Source organism: Wolffia australiana, chromosome 13, assembly GCF_029677425.1.
Source record: "Wolffia australiana isolate 7733 chromosome 13, ASM2967742v1".
NCBI lineage: Eukaryota > Viridiplantae > Streptophyta > Magnoliopsida > Alismatales > Araceae > Wolffia > Wolffia australiana.
Window position 1 is genome coordinate 6,819,434 of NC_135847.1, and position 15,336 is coordinate 6,834,769.

General features: G+C 39.6%; 2 long non-coding RNA genes across 3 annotated transcripts; one reads left to right on the forward strand and one right to left on the reverse strand.

Moving 5' to 3' along the window:
* Positions 1-1,133: 1,133 nt before the first annotated feature.
* LOC144711196 (uncharacterized) lies at positions 1,134-2,304 on the reverse strand. Its single transcript, XR_013583492.1, has 2 exons — positions 1,836-2,304; positions 1,134-1,568 (listed from the first exon to the last, which is right to left on the reverse strand). It is a non-coding gene; the product is annotated as an uncharacterized LOC144711196 (long non-coding RNA).
* Positions 2,305-7,955: 5,651 nt separating this feature from the next.
* On the forward strand, positions 7,956-14,125 carry LOC144711093 (uncharacterized). Of its 2 annotated transcripts, XR_013583453.1 has the most exons (3): positions 8,098-8,871; positions 9,168-9,245; positions 14,076-14,125. It is a non-coding gene; the product is annotated as an uncharacterized LOC144711093 (long non-coding RNA). The 2 variants fall into 2 exon arrangements; XR_013583452.1 differs by lacking the exon at positions 14,076-14,125 and having other exon boundaries at positions 7,956-8,871; positions 9,168-9,329.
* The last annotated feature ends 1,211 nt before the right edge of the window (positions 14,126-15,336 follow it).

Consider the following 15,336-nt stretch of genomic DNA (forward strand, 5'->3'; position numbering starts at 1 on the left):
AATGTGAAATTTACCTACTCCGCCGATCGCCGGAGCGGCGGCGGCGGAGCGGCGGCGGCGGCAGAGCGGCGGCTGATCGGCAGCGGCAGAGCGGCGGCAGAGCGGCGGCGGCGGCGGCGGCAGCGGCAGCGGTGGAGCAGCGGCGGCGGCAGAATGGGCCAGCGGGCCTGGATTGGCCCGTAGAGGGCTGGCCTCCTTAGTGGGTCAGCCCACTAAGGTTAGCCCAATTTGGCTAAGTCAAGACTTAGCCAAATTGGGCTTAAGCTTATTGGGCTTAACCCAATGGCCAGGACCTAGCCGAATTTGGCTAAGTCCTGCACAGGACAACCCTGTGCCCTGCAGTCTTGTGCGCTGGCTGTGCACGGACCGGCGGGCAGAGGGCGGTCTCTGCCGCACAGGCACTGCACGGCGCCACACGGCACCGCACGATGGCGGCTAGAGGACAAAAAATAAGTGCTTTGAGAGGATAAGAAATGATATTTCAATGCAATTTTTTTGGGATTCGAAGTAGGGAATGCAGGAGGATCTAGAGAGATAAAGGGAGAAATTTTATAGTGAGAGACAAATGTTTCTAGATAGATAAAAGGTCGAAATAAGAGGATAGAGAGAGAAAATGAAGAGATAGAGAGAGAAAATGAAGAGATAGTGTAGAGAGAGTTTGAGAGGGAATTTGAAGGTGTAGATGAAGGAGATTTTTTTTGACATTTTGTGGTGCTGAACTGTGGATATGGATGGACGTCTAGAGAGAGAAATAACAGATTATAGAGAGAGAAAGGGCCGAAATGAGGAGATAGAGAGAGAAAATTAAGAGAGAGTGTAGAAGGAGTTTGAGATAGAATTTGGATGAGCAAATGAAGAAGGTTTTTTATGAAAATTTTAGGGGAGTAACTATGGATATAGATGAAGGTCTAGTGAGAGAAAAAACCTATTTTAGAGAGATAAAGTTGAGAAAATTAGTGTTTAGAGTGAGAAAGTGATGGATTTTAAGGGTAAATGGATGGAAAATGATGGAGAAGGTAGAAATCTAAGATCCTAAATCCTCAATGCAAGTTTACTGAGCCCTCAATGCTTCCTCTCAAGTATGGATCCTTATATTTCGCCAGGATCAGGCGTTTTTCAATGCAAACAAGAGACGAGATTAAGAGAAAACTTCAATAAACTTACATTAAGCAGGTTGAACAACCTGGATTCTGAAAAATGCCTTGTCCTGCTGGCCAGCTACTTGCTAGAGCACGTCCAGAATGAGGGAAAATGAGGGAGAAAAAGTCTATTTATACATTGTGGGAATTACTAAAATACCCCTTTGGGCATTATCTATTCTCTTTTCTTGCCATTTTGCCTCTTTTTCTCCATGGGTTGAGAGCTTTGCCTTGTAATTTCCAGTTTGTTTCTTTTGTAATGTGTTTGCAGGCCCAATATGTAGGTCAGGTCGTGGTCCAAGCCCCTCTGGTCTCTCCTTTAAAATCCCACAATTCTGTTTCATCATTTGCAGCCCATTTTGATAATCACTAAGCTCCCAAAATCCTTCAATTTTTCTCATAATGATATCTTCTAATTCCTGTAAATTTCTGCACATTTGGAACTATAAAATACTCATCAGAAATAAAACTGATTGACTTCATAGAAGTCAATGAAGTTAGTGAAAAATAATCATAATATGCAAAAGTTGGAATTATTAGCTAATGCATAAATATTTGGTTAATTCAAACAATAATATGATAAATTATAAATTAATAGTACTAAAAACATCTAAAATGTATGCAAATATAGGTTCATTTATCTATCAGGCGCCTAGATTAGCACGGAAATAGACAACATAAACGACAGGAAAGAACCTTCTGATGCCTTCTGTCAGATGCAAGACCCTCGCATGTGAGGAAGAGAGCAAAATGTAGCCAAGGACAACCTGCCGGCACAATAGTCGCCAGAAGAATAACTTCGACAGATCACGCCGGCAAGTCATCCTTGGCTGCACTCCACTCTCTGCCGCTTCGGGCCAGGTGCCTTGCCCAACAAATGAGCATAATGTACTTTTTGCCCATCTCCTTTCGCCTTTCAGCGTCCTTCCTCTATCTATCTATCCATTATTCTATCTACCAATCTATGGATCTCTCTGTCTCTGCATGTCAAACCTTCTACGCTTCATGTCTACATTTTTGTTCTCCTTTTTTGGCTAAGCTTTTCCTCTCACCGACTAGCCTCTAGCCATTTTTCCCAGGCTGCTCTTTCACCGCTACGCCTCACTTGAGGCTATTTATAGACAAGGGAGTGGCAGAACATACCTGCAATCTTCATAAGCGAGGCACCTAATAATCAATGTCGGCAAATAAACCGAAGCCGCCCCCCCACCGCTGAATACAGCCCCGCTTCTCAACCTCATTTTTAAGTGCGCATGATTTTTCCAGATTCATCTCCCCTTTCACTTTGATGATTTTTTTTATATCGCCACTAGCTGGTACAGGATGTAGAATACACAGCGGATGACGTTGAGGACAATCTTATGCGGAGTATAAAATTATCATTTCTCCTCTCCATATCTTTAGTAGAAGAGGCATCTCCATCGCACAGATCAATCGAAGTACTTGTCTTCCTTCCAGGCCGTAAAATATTTTATTTTTTATAAAATGTCCCGGTGGCCATTTCACGGCCGACTGTGGCAACATTAGTGCATTACTCATAAAATTCAACCACCGTTCTCATTTGAATAAGAAAGAGAGTATCGTATTATTGGCGTACTGGTGGAGTTTTAAATGCCAAGCCGACATCCTTGTCGGCGAAACTTTTTAGAGGAAGTTTGTTGGAGGAAAAATGCTTTTTCACGTCGTACTTCTCTCTCTTTCTTTCTCTTTCTCGCTTCCGTTCTTTCTGCCTCTCTCTCTCCTCCCTCACTCCTTCCATTAGAATCTTGCACGGGGGGATATCGTTCCGACGTCGGCAACCGGTTCAACGCATGGCTATCGGCATATTCTCTCTCTCTCTCTCTCTCTCTCTCTCTGTTTTTCTCTTGCTCTCATTCTCTCTTGCTCTATTTCTCTCTTTCTCTCTTTATTTTTCCGACACTCTCTCTCGGTCGCTCCCTCTCTATGTCTCTCTCTTTCTGACTCTCTCTCTTTCTCTCTTTCGCGGTCTCTGTCTCTCTCTTTCTGACTCTCTCTCGGTCGTCTTCTCTCTGTCTCACTCTCTCTCGGTCGCCTTCTCTCTGTCTTACTCTCTCTCTCTCTCTCTCTCTCTCTCTCTCTCTCTCTCTCTCTCTCTCTCTCTCTCTCTCTCTCTCTCTCTCTCTCTCCCTCTCTAGAGGCGGCTCTCACAGTTGCGGCGAGAATTCCTCGCGGTGGAGATAACGTTCCGCCGCCGGCGACCGTTTCGACGCATTGCTATCCGTTCGTTTCCGCCGAGCTGGTTGTAGTAAGTTTTCACTTTCTGTTTCCCTTTCTATGAATCTCTTTCATAATATAAGTGGGTCGGTAGTCTCTCTCTTGTTCTCTCTCACTCCCCATTTCTCTGCGTCTCTCTCTTTCTTTCTCTCCTTCTCCCTGTCTGTCTATCTTTCTCCCTCTCTCCCTCTATCTCTCTGTCTCTCTCTCTCTTTGTTTCTGTCTCTCTCTCTCTCTCTCTCTCTCTCTCTCTCTCTCTCTCTCTCTCTCTCTCTCTCTCTCTCCTCTCCGTCTCGCTCTCTCTCCGTCTCTGTATCTCTCTCTCTCCTCTCTTTTTCTCTCTCTCTCTCCCCTTCTCTCTGTCTTGCTCTCTCTCTGTCTCTGTATCTCTCTCTCTCCTCTCTGTCTCTCTCTCTTCTTCCCTCCTTCTCGGTCTTGCTCTCTCTCTGTCTCTGTATCTCTCTCTCTCCTCTCTGGCTCTTTCTCTCTCTCTCCTTCTCTCTGTCTCGCTCTCTCTCCGTCTGTGTATTTCTTTCTCTCTCTGTCTCTTTCTCTCCTTTCTGTCTCGCTCTCTTTCTCTTCTTCTCTCTATCTCGCTCTCTCTCAGTCTCTGTATCTCTCTCTCTTCTCTCTGTCTCTCTATCTCTCTTTCTCTCCTTCTCTCTGTCTTACTCTCTCTCTGTCTCTGTATCTTTCTCTCTCCTCTCTGACTCTCTGCATATCTTCTTCTCTCCTTCTCTCTGTCTTTCTCTCTCTCTCTCTCTGTCTCTGTATCTCTCTCTCCTCGTCTCTCTCTATCTCTTCTTCTTTCTGTCTTTCTCTTTCACCCTCTGTGCCTTTGTCTCTCAAACTGTCTCCTTCTTTTTGTCTCTCTCTCTCTCTATGTGTCTCTATCTCTCTCTATTTGTCTTTTTCTCTCTCTCTTTGTCCACTGCTCTTTGTCTGTCTCTGTCTTTTTCTTTATATTTTTCTCTTTATATATCTCTGTGGTGTTCTCTGTGTCTCTCTCTTTATCTGTCTATCTATCTGTTTATCTGTCTATCTGTCTATCTATCTATCTGTCCGTCTATCGGTCCATCTATCTATCTATCTATCTACCAATCCCTCTATATGTCTTTATCTCTCTTTCTCCGTGCCACTCTCTCTATGAATCTAACAATTTATCTATCTCCATGTTTTCTGCATTTATGTCTTTCTAGTTCTCTCTCTCTTTCTGACTCTTTCTCCAATTCTCTCTCACTCTGCATAAGACAATGAGAGAAAAAGCGAGGCACAAATTGAGTGACTGATAGAGATAGAAACAGACAGGCTGAGAGATAAATTCCAGGATTCTAAGGTAAATGCAAGAAATTATTTTTTCTAACAGTCACATACACTAACATCATTGTCAAAGTTTTCCAGAAATTTTAGAAGCTTAGAGATTTGAATTTTTACTTTTTCTTGGCCAAGCCTTGAGTTCAATTATCCCTTATAAGTTAAAAATAGGGGTGAATTTTATGTAATTTTAAACCCTTGTCGTTGTCAATTTTAGCTTATACAATAAAATTTATAAAAACTCTACTTAGAATCTGTTGTGGTAAATACGAGTATCGTCCAAGGGAAGCTAGTAAGGAATCAATTTGATGTTCTTCATGAATAATTTAAACCTAATTTGGGTTAATTTAATCTTCAACAGAGATCAAATTACCCTAATTATAGGAGAAATGTAGAAAGGGGGGTAGAAGAGATGAGATGAGTAGAAGAAATAAGGGGCTTTAATTTGAATTAATCGATCCAATTGAAAGGATCAAAGAGTTCAATTGGAGAGATTGAGAAGAAAATTTTGACTTTTTTTGGTTGACTCTATAGATTTGATAATTCAGGAAAAAAAAACTACTCTACTGAATATTGGAATGGGAAATTCAGTCTCTTAGAAAGTTAACCCTTTTATGTTGTTTTATATAGTTTTCTTGAAATGCACTTGAATAACCAGTTAAATCTCTCAATTACTCCTCTCAATCCTAGTCAGGGTTGTACATGCCGCTCAAGCCAAGAGATTTAGAAGTTCAGACAGAAATTAAGAAGAACGATTAAGAGATTCAACTAATAACATCCAAAATACACCAAAAAATTCAAATACAATGAAGGAAAAAGTACCAAACAAGTTGATCCATGCTCGCAGCTGTGATAGAGCACCATCAAGAATGAGCTTCCCCTCTCGAAATTTAGCTTTTATACTTAGGTTACATGGTAAAAATCACCATTTTACCCCCATTTAGTAATTAAATTTTATCTATCAATGTTGGCTTGATCTGAAATACAGATAGAAAGAGGGGATCAAGATGAGCAAATCCATAAAAAAAATCATCTTAATCAGACTTCAGGATCAAAAGTTATTAATAAATGAATTTAAACCAATTTTAGCCAATGGATTTAGATACATTTATTTATTAATTTTCTTTTTAAACACGCAATGATGTGTCATTATCTCATTGGCTGACGAATTTAAACTTCAAATGGCGGGCTTGATCTCGTTGCGCCACGTACCCCCTCCCATGGCGCCCTGTCATTAAGCACCGTCAGATTTGCATCCGACGGCTGAAATGAGGCCACGTCGACTCCCGAAAACAATCAATTGGATATTTTGCGCAAAAGACCTTTTTTAAAATACAAAATTGCCAGCTGACGCCACTCACAAATAATTGTGTATATGCCCCTTGCGCATTCTCTCTCCTCTAAAAAAAACTAAGGAATTGCAATAAAACCCTGTAACTGTTTAAATAATAACTTTACGCCTGCATACACGACCAAGAGCTGTTTTCGAGGGCATATTTGCAACTAAAATTTACGAAAAGCCCTTGGGAGAGTAAAAATTGTTTTAAGACTCATTTCCTCCTTATACATATATCCTTTTCCCCTTCAAAAAATTCATTTCTCAATTAAATAAATCTTAAAAATCAAATTAAATCTTAAATAAATCCTAGAAAATTCCATAAAATTCCACAAAATTCTAGACAATTCAGTATTTCATTCGCATAATAATTATGCTCAAAATTAAAATTTTAAACCCGCCATTTTCGTTCAAAAATAATTATTTCAAGCTCAAATAAACCTCAGAAAATTCATAAAATTAACAGGAAATTAGGTAAAAATCAGAAATCACTTGGGAACATTAAATTTGTGTATATCTATGATAACAACCCCATTTTAAGCTCGTTAAATGCATAAAATTGTGCTAATAGCATGAAATAAAGACTGAATGCAGGGTGTTATCATATACCCCCCTACTTAGACGTTGCTAGTCCCTTAGCAACATCTAGGTATTATGCCGAATTATATATATATATATAGATCCTGTAGGTCAAAGAAACGAGTGTTGGAAGAGGTTAGTGCATCAATCACAAGCTGAGATAAAACACTAAATGACATTTTGAGCTTCTACCTTTTAAGGAATGTGGGGTTCCTCCCTCATTGGTTTGTACGACTATGTAGATGAAAAGGGAGTGTAGTTGTCGCTAGGCATGATACTATACTCCTAAGGTAATCTCGCTTCACTCATTTGATACTAGCCTCACATCTCTCGCAAGCAAGATCAGTCTCTCCTGGGGGTGGCGGCCACCTAGTACTTTCTGGCTTCGCATGTTGTTGTCTATTAATCTTTCTGCCATATGAAATTCTATAAAATTTGGTTTTACTTCCCCGAACTTAAATTTATCATAAATACCTTTGGTCGTAATATTCACACTCACCTTGTGTCCAAAAGGGATTTATTAAAAATTCTTCCTATATCACATTTAAATAATGGAGCTCCACATTCATTTTCTTCCTAGGATATGGATTAAATAATGGAACAAATGATTTCAGATAATTATATAATCTTCTCCTCGAGGGAAATATATGTGGCCCGAAAGCCAATCAAGCATAGGATTGCCATTTTTGACCCAAATTCTGTAAAACCGGACAGAACCGATACCGTCGGTTTGGGAATATCGGGTTTACCAAACGTTTGGTACCGGGTTCGGTCACAAGAAAACCAACCAAAAACCGGATCGAATATCTTAAGGGAAAAAATATTAACATACTTTGTTGACAGTCGGATGTGAACCTTGGTCGCTTATGCAAGAATGGATACCACGTGCAAACTGTGCCGCTCATCTTTACTAGAAATATTAAATACGGATCAAATATAAAACATCTATAGGCAAATAATATACATATGCAAATAACATTTACAAAAACTACATGAATACAAAAACAACATAGATACAGAAATATCATATACAAAAAATACATAAATATGAAAATAAACATAACTATAGAAATAACATAAACATACAAGTAACATAAATATGCAAATAACATATACAAAGAATAAACTAAATACGCAAATCAGATAAAGACACGAATAATAAATATAAAAAACACATAAATGAACATAATATAAATACAAAAATAACGTAAATATGAAAATAACATAAAATACACAAATGAGAAGCGGCGTCGTTGTCTTGCTTCGTGTCATATGTCTTTATGTTCTTTTCTTCCTTTCATTGTCTTTGAATTGTCGAGAGGCCCCTCCTGCATGAGTGTCGGCCTCCTGCATGTGTTTTCTTTTATTTAATTGTGCTTAATTGTCCTCTTTAGGGGGGAGAAAACCATGATGGGCTTATTCTTCCCCAATAGGCTTTCCCTTCAAGGGGGGGCCCAATAGGGCCACCCACAACTACCACTTTCCCTCTGTTGAAATTCCAGATCTTGTTCGTGTGTTAGTAGCAGTTCTTTTTTTTTTTGAAGAAGAAGAAGAAGAACATCGTGTTGCTTGGAGTTTTCTTTCCTCTTGTAGAAGGAGAAGAGGCAGAGATTGTTGAAGATTTATCTCGTCATCTTGCTGACTCGCCAAGCAACGGGGACACGGGTGACTTTCATCATTCATACACCACGGAGGGGATGACGACCGCCCTCTAGCCCAACCGGTCGAAGAACGGCCGCTGACCGGAATCTCATCTATGATTGACGGAGAACGGTGTAGTTGCGTGTGATTCATCCTCTTCTGATCGTGCTCTTCTACATCCATTCTACCATGTTGAATTATTTCCTCTGGAAATTTAATCGGTCACCCTCCATTCTGCTCACAGCCGCTAATTTTGGAATCTTCTCATTCGGGCGATCCTCGGCGACTGTTGAGGGTCTTAATTTGGTACTACTTCATTGATTTCGCATCCAAGCTGCATCCGTTGAGGCTGAACGTGAATATTTCACGCTCAAAAGAGGAGAAATCAGGAGAACGACATGGATCAGGAATTTCTCTCCCCAATCTGATAGGTCCCTCACGGACATCGCAGTCAAACCTCATCCTGCATAGAATTCTTGGTCGTCCTCCGTGAAACTCAGAATCTTCAAATGCCATCCTCCAGGTTGTTATCTGATCAACTTGTTTGGATGGTGCCCCATCACCGCCTAAGGAAATCTCCAGCCTCTGTTAGGCTCTCTCTTCTGGCAACATCAGCACACCTAAATTGTACTTTCTCACCAAAATCTACAGAATTCGGCTTGCATATCCTGATAAATTCACAGACCGTTGCTAAGATGATAACACCCTAAATTCAGTCTTTATTTAAAGCAATTTTACACAATTTTATGCATTTAACGAGATTAAAAAGGGTTGTTATCATATCTTTACATGAAATTAATGTTTTCATGTGATTTTTCTGATTTTTTCCTAATTTTGAATTAATTTTATGAACTTTTAGGGATCTATTTGAGAATGAAATAATTATTTTCATGAACTTATAGGGTTTTATTGCAATAAATTAGCAGGGGGAGCTCATTCTTGATGGTGCTCTATCACAACTGCAAGACAGGGAGGGGCTCCAGCTTGGATCAACCTATTTGGTACTTTTTCCTTCTTTGTATTTGATTTTTTGTTGTATTTTGGATGATGTTACTTTAATTTCTTGATTGCTCTTCTCTATTCTAGTCTGCAATTGTAAATCGCTTGGTTTGAGCGGCATGTACAAACCCTTACTAGGATTGAGAGATTTACCTAGCTATTCCAAGTGCACATTAAAAAAACTATAAAAAACTTCAATTTCTAGGAGATTAAATGATGCAGGATGACTAGGGGAGACAGGATGCAGGATGACGATGGGAGCTGGGTACTAGGACAACTAGTGGAGGGCCAGGATAAAACAGACCACAAATCACACAATCGAGTATGAGAATTTAAATCCGATGAAAATAATGGTGGTGCAGCCCCTTTCCTCGTCAAGGGCGCGAGTACTGTCTTCAACTGTTGCGGTGAAAACAAAGCAACATGTTTAATAAATCCAGACGGCGATCACTAGAAGGTTCAAAGGTCTATTAAACTAGTTGCCTAAAGATTCAAAATCCAAATCAAATCCGACGGCGGTGGATAAACAATCAAAGAATACTTGATGAAGAACATGATCACCAAAGAGTGCAGAGAGTACCTCGACACTATAGTAGTGCGTCGTGGCGATGCGAGAGATTCTTGACGCGTCGTTGGAGCTAGCGATTGACGTGCGTTTCCATAGGATGTCACCCTTGCAGCCACTAAACGGTATGCATGGCAGCAAGTGGCTGCAAGGGTGGCTGGGGGCATGGAGGGCGCACGCGGGCGGCTGAGGGTGTGGCAAGAACAGGCGGTCAAGGCTTGGTGGGCGCGGGCGGCCAGGGCTGTGGGCAGCCAGGTGCGTTGCCGGCTAGGGCAGCCGGGGCGCAGGGCGGTCACCAAGGGCGCGGGCGGCCGAGGGCATGGCGGGCATGGGCGGCTGGAGCACAGGGTGGCTACCAAGGGCGTGGGCGGCTGAGGGTGTGGGCGCGGGTGGCCGAGGGCGCGGAGCGCATGGTGGCAGCCAAGGGCCCCGGCGACGGCCGGCGCGGGCGGCGGTGGCCTGCGTGGGTGGCAGCACCGACAAGCAGCAGTGACGACGGATCGGAACGGAGGAGAATTAGGGAAAATTCTTCAAGAGGAAGGAAAACTTTAATTCTTGAAAAATGATTCACCAAGTGTTTCTTGTAACATTGGCCTACACATAGGCCTTGGAGGAAAGAGAAAATAAGAAATAAAATGACCTTCAAAGACGAGGTGACTTGTTGATTTGTCACATTACAGGTGGTTCTGCAGTTGTCATTGGCGACGTGTCATGACACGGGATATTTCATGTGTTAATGGAGGCACGTCCGTCGTCGGTGCGTTGATGTGGTCGCCATCATGGCGGTTCTCCAGTTGACGTTGATGATGCGTCATGATGGGGGACGTCTCAATTACGGTGGCGGCACATCCGATGATGGTGCATTGACGTCGTAGCCACCATTAAATTTCCCATTTTATGATCCAATAGAGTAGTTATTTTTGAATTATCAAACCTACAGAAACAACCAAAACAAATAAAATTTTTCTCCTCTCAACCTCTCTAATGGACCCCTTTGACCCTTTTCTTTGGATCAAAGAAGCCAATTTAGAGCCCCTTATTCTTCTATCCCTCTCATCTCTCCAACCTCCCTTCCTGAATTTCTCCTCTAATTAGGGTAGTTTGATCTCTGTTGAAGATTCAATTAACCCAAATTAGGTTCAAGTTATTCGAGAAGAACATCAATTGGATTCTTTACAAGCTTCCCTTTGACGATACTTGTACTTATCACTAGACATCTTAAGTAGAGTTTTTATAAATTTTTTTGTATAAGCTAAAATTGACGACGACAAGGGTTTAAAATTGCATAAAATTTACCCCTATTTTCGGCTTATCAGAAGTCTATACCATGATCTAGATGTTTGTTTCCACATTCGACCGTCCTTCTATTGACACCCTATTCCTAGGCTCGGAGGTCATTTTCCTCTCTCCCTCTTACAGTAACATTACCTTCTTCAGTGCCTGACTTATATTGCTCCTCTGCTACAAGAGATTCCATTAATTATTAAAAACACATTTTGACTCCATCATTGTGTTAGAGATTTTTTTTGTCGGTATCAGATCTGCTCGTTCACGTCGATGATGTGGACATTATTGGATGACAAACGTCACCCGTCACATTGATTCCTTCGAGCCAATCACGTGGATCATTGGGAGCTTCATTATGACAAACCCTTCACGTGTCATCCAATTGAGGTGCGACTCATATCATCCATCGACTGACATTCTTTTCATTAAATTTTCTTAAACTCATTTGCATTATCCCAGGACATTGACATCACATGCAGTTATTATCCTCCCGATGTAACACAAAGCGTCTATTACGACGGCCGTGTTACATCATAGTCCGTGTGTGATGCTTCTAATGAAGTCCATTAATATATGATCAGACTTTATGAATTATACTGAGATCATAATACTGAGATGATAAGTCTTTAAGCACGTGTTCTAAATATTCCTCTTCGAAGGATACTATTAAAGGATATTAAAGTATATGGATAAAATAGCACTATCTTGCCTCACTCATATGTTGAGTATGCATGTTCCCGTAGCTATAAGTGTGGAAACACTAAGGATAGATAGTGGGTGCTCTTTAGTGGAAAGAGTTCACTAATTGATCTGAACCACTCCCTGAATGGTATATTACCAAACTATCAATCAAGGTGATATTGGGTTCTAGAGTCCTAGATCTGGATGAACAAATGGAAACGATCTACAGCGGAAGACTTTTGTGAAGTCGAATGGCATCATTTAAACCATTAAACGAAGTACCTTTGCACGGATCGCGTCCGTGATTTCTTGGATCCTGGAGTGAACCGAGACGAGCTACTCAAATGTGCAGCCCTAGATTCATGGACTTCATTATGAGCATCACACGTGCACTATAATGAATATCTTCTATTAATGAATATGGAATGAGATGTGGAATGTATGATTGGCTTGCCGGCCACATATATTTCCATCAGGTGATTCATCTCACGATTGTGTAAGTGGTCCTTAGACCTGAGACACCATATGAATCAGGTTGATTCATATTATGGACGGACAATTGTACTTTGACTAAGACATATGAGTCACTAATCATCGGATTATAAACAGTTTTAGTTCGGGTGCATCAAGAAGTTCATGAAGATAAATAAATGGTCAAGAAGGAATTATCCAACCGCGGCATAAGAGATGACTGCTCATGGAAGACGATGTGATGAAGCCCTTGGCAAAGGCAATGAAATATTAGAGTAGAGTTATCTGATGATTTTTGAATCCATCAGTACTAACTCGGATGACTGATTAGGGTTTAACAGTTGACCACAACCTAAGTCAGCTTAGGATTATCAAGTGGATGAGATTATACCTACACGATAACTGATGATAAACACGTTCGATGAGTGAGTCAAATTACACTCCTTTGTATCTTCTAGAGAATGAGGTATAGCTTGGCACTCCACATGTTAGAGACTCGACCTATTGATTGATTTAGAAGGCCAATTTATTGGGGTGCTGTAGTCATTAAGTAGACTAACACATGGGTCTCAAGGGTCATGCACAAATAGTCTTCGGATGTCAGAAGATATACTTAAGTTTTGGGGGTTTTATTAAAAATACCAATTTAGTATAAATAGGAGAAGGCCCTGAACAAAATTCACCCATGCAAGAATTATTCAGGGACCTTTTCCTTCTTCTCCCTTTTTCCCACATCGTCTGTCCATTCCCGATGCAATCGGGACGGCATCATAAGGAGGATAGAGAGTGAACAAAGCTCGTCAAGGTGAAGGAGGAGATTTGATGTGCCTAGGATGGCATAGATATCTGGAGGCTGCACACATGAGTAGCTCGACTCATCTCGCTCAAGGATTTGATAAATCACGGATGTGATCCGTGTAGAGATGCTTCATTTCATGATTTTAGAAATGATGTTGCGATTCTGTTGGGTCTTTTGCTGCATGTAATCCTCGCATTCATCCAAATCAAGTGTAGGAGAAATGTCATAAGTCTGGTCAAAGCTATCACAGATGGAGCAAACAGAAGAAGGATGCTAACACACAATAGAAGGTGAGATAATGGTAGAAGAGGAATTTATAATTTTGATCATATTCATGGTTAGCCCCTCCACAGACTTCAACCCCTTGCATAAATCATTTTATTACTTATGATTACACATATTAGGTTCTAGTGAGCAAACATCAATCATTCCACATTTTCCCCTTAAATTCTTCCATTATGATTCTATAATATTCACAGCTATATACCGACTCTTTAATAATACTACTGAATTTATCAATTGTCTTGTCTGTTCAAGTATTACTATTGGCATTGTCCAACCTATCTCTTGATGGTGTGCTAATTAGCATTAAAACATTACAAATATTACATGCAAATACCCCTTAGAGTCCCATTACTTTCATAAAATGTTCTTTACTGTGATTTTATGATTTTTTTGTTATTTTAAGTATTTAAATTTAAACTATTCTGAATTTTTTAAGATTGACTTAAATATTAATTTTACAAGATCATTTTTTCTATTATTACTATAGCCATTTTTAAATTTAAACGTATTTTGTTGTACATTCTCAGATTATTCTGACAATTAATTTTTAAAGAATATATTTACGTATCTCAGAAATTTATTTTTAGATTTATTAAATGTGTCTAATATATATTTTGGGTTTTCCTTCATGCTCATTGGAAAAGAAGTTATTATAACATCATGATTTGCGGTGCCATAATGATTCAGCAATTAGTTTGTTGTTTTAATTCGGTCAGTGACGTGGCATTAGTTTCATCAATGCAGTCATCAAAAATCATCATCCAACCTGCCATAAAGAAAATGCTCTCCAAAAAAAGGAAGACCATGATGATGTCATTTTCAATTATGATCCTTTTTTCCCTTTCATGTGCTTAACTAAAAGAATGAAAGTGACATTTCTCCATATCACTTTCATTCTGAATGCTTTTTTTCCCCACTGTTTTGAGAAGACATCTTGACTTATTTTTTACTCTATGAGGGAGCATTCTCATTATGAAGGCATCTGAAGTCACTCCAGCAATAGTATAAGAGTCACATTACCTGAATCTCATTTCGCAATTCGGAAAAAATTCTTTAAAATTCCAAAATTTTCTAACATACTCTGAGTTCATTATGTTTATGTTCTGAGATCTTCTATTGTGCATAGAACACTATAACAGGAAATACTACATAAAATATCTCAAATTATATTTTAGGGATAACTTACAGAAAAAAAACCAACTCAGGTATTTAGAGAGAGCAAATAGAGGAATAAGAGGAAAATATATAGGAAAAAGTAGGAACATGGAGAGCTAATATCCAATAGCCTTAATGCATGTATTTTGAGCCTTAATGGCTTCCTGTTTATGTCTGAGTTATTTTATTGCCAATGATGAGGATTTTTTTCAATGTAAGCTAGAAAATAGATTGCATGAAAACTTCAAACATTTTACATTAAGCGTCTTTTCACGACTTGGACCTTCTAGAATGCTTTCCTATAGCTTGTCCATAAAAGTAAAAATTATGAGAAAAAGAGTATTTCGATATATGGGATAATTACTAAAATATCACTTGTGATTTTCTATTATCTTTTTTGTTGCATTTTTTATCTTTTTCTCATTGGTTGAAATCTTCTCCTTTTAAACATCACCTTTCCTCTTTCACAAAGTATTGTATGGATAAATGGGATGGTAGATATGATGGATATTATGTGGCCGTCAAGCTAATCACACTACCATGTTTATTTAGGTTCATTGAATAAAATATTTAAATTCATTATTATGACGTGTGATGTTTATAATGAATTCCATGAATACGTGCAATGAATTAGTGAATTTTGATGAGATCATAATGCAATGATCACTAGTCTTTAAACATGTATTCTAAATATTCCTATTCAATGGATAGATGAGATGGACATCAAATTATCTAGATAGAATAGCACTACCTGATCCTACTTATACAATAAGTATAGCTGAACCTAAGGTTATTAGTGTGGCGCCACTAAGGACAGATAATGGGTGCTCTTTGGAGAAAGCATTCACTG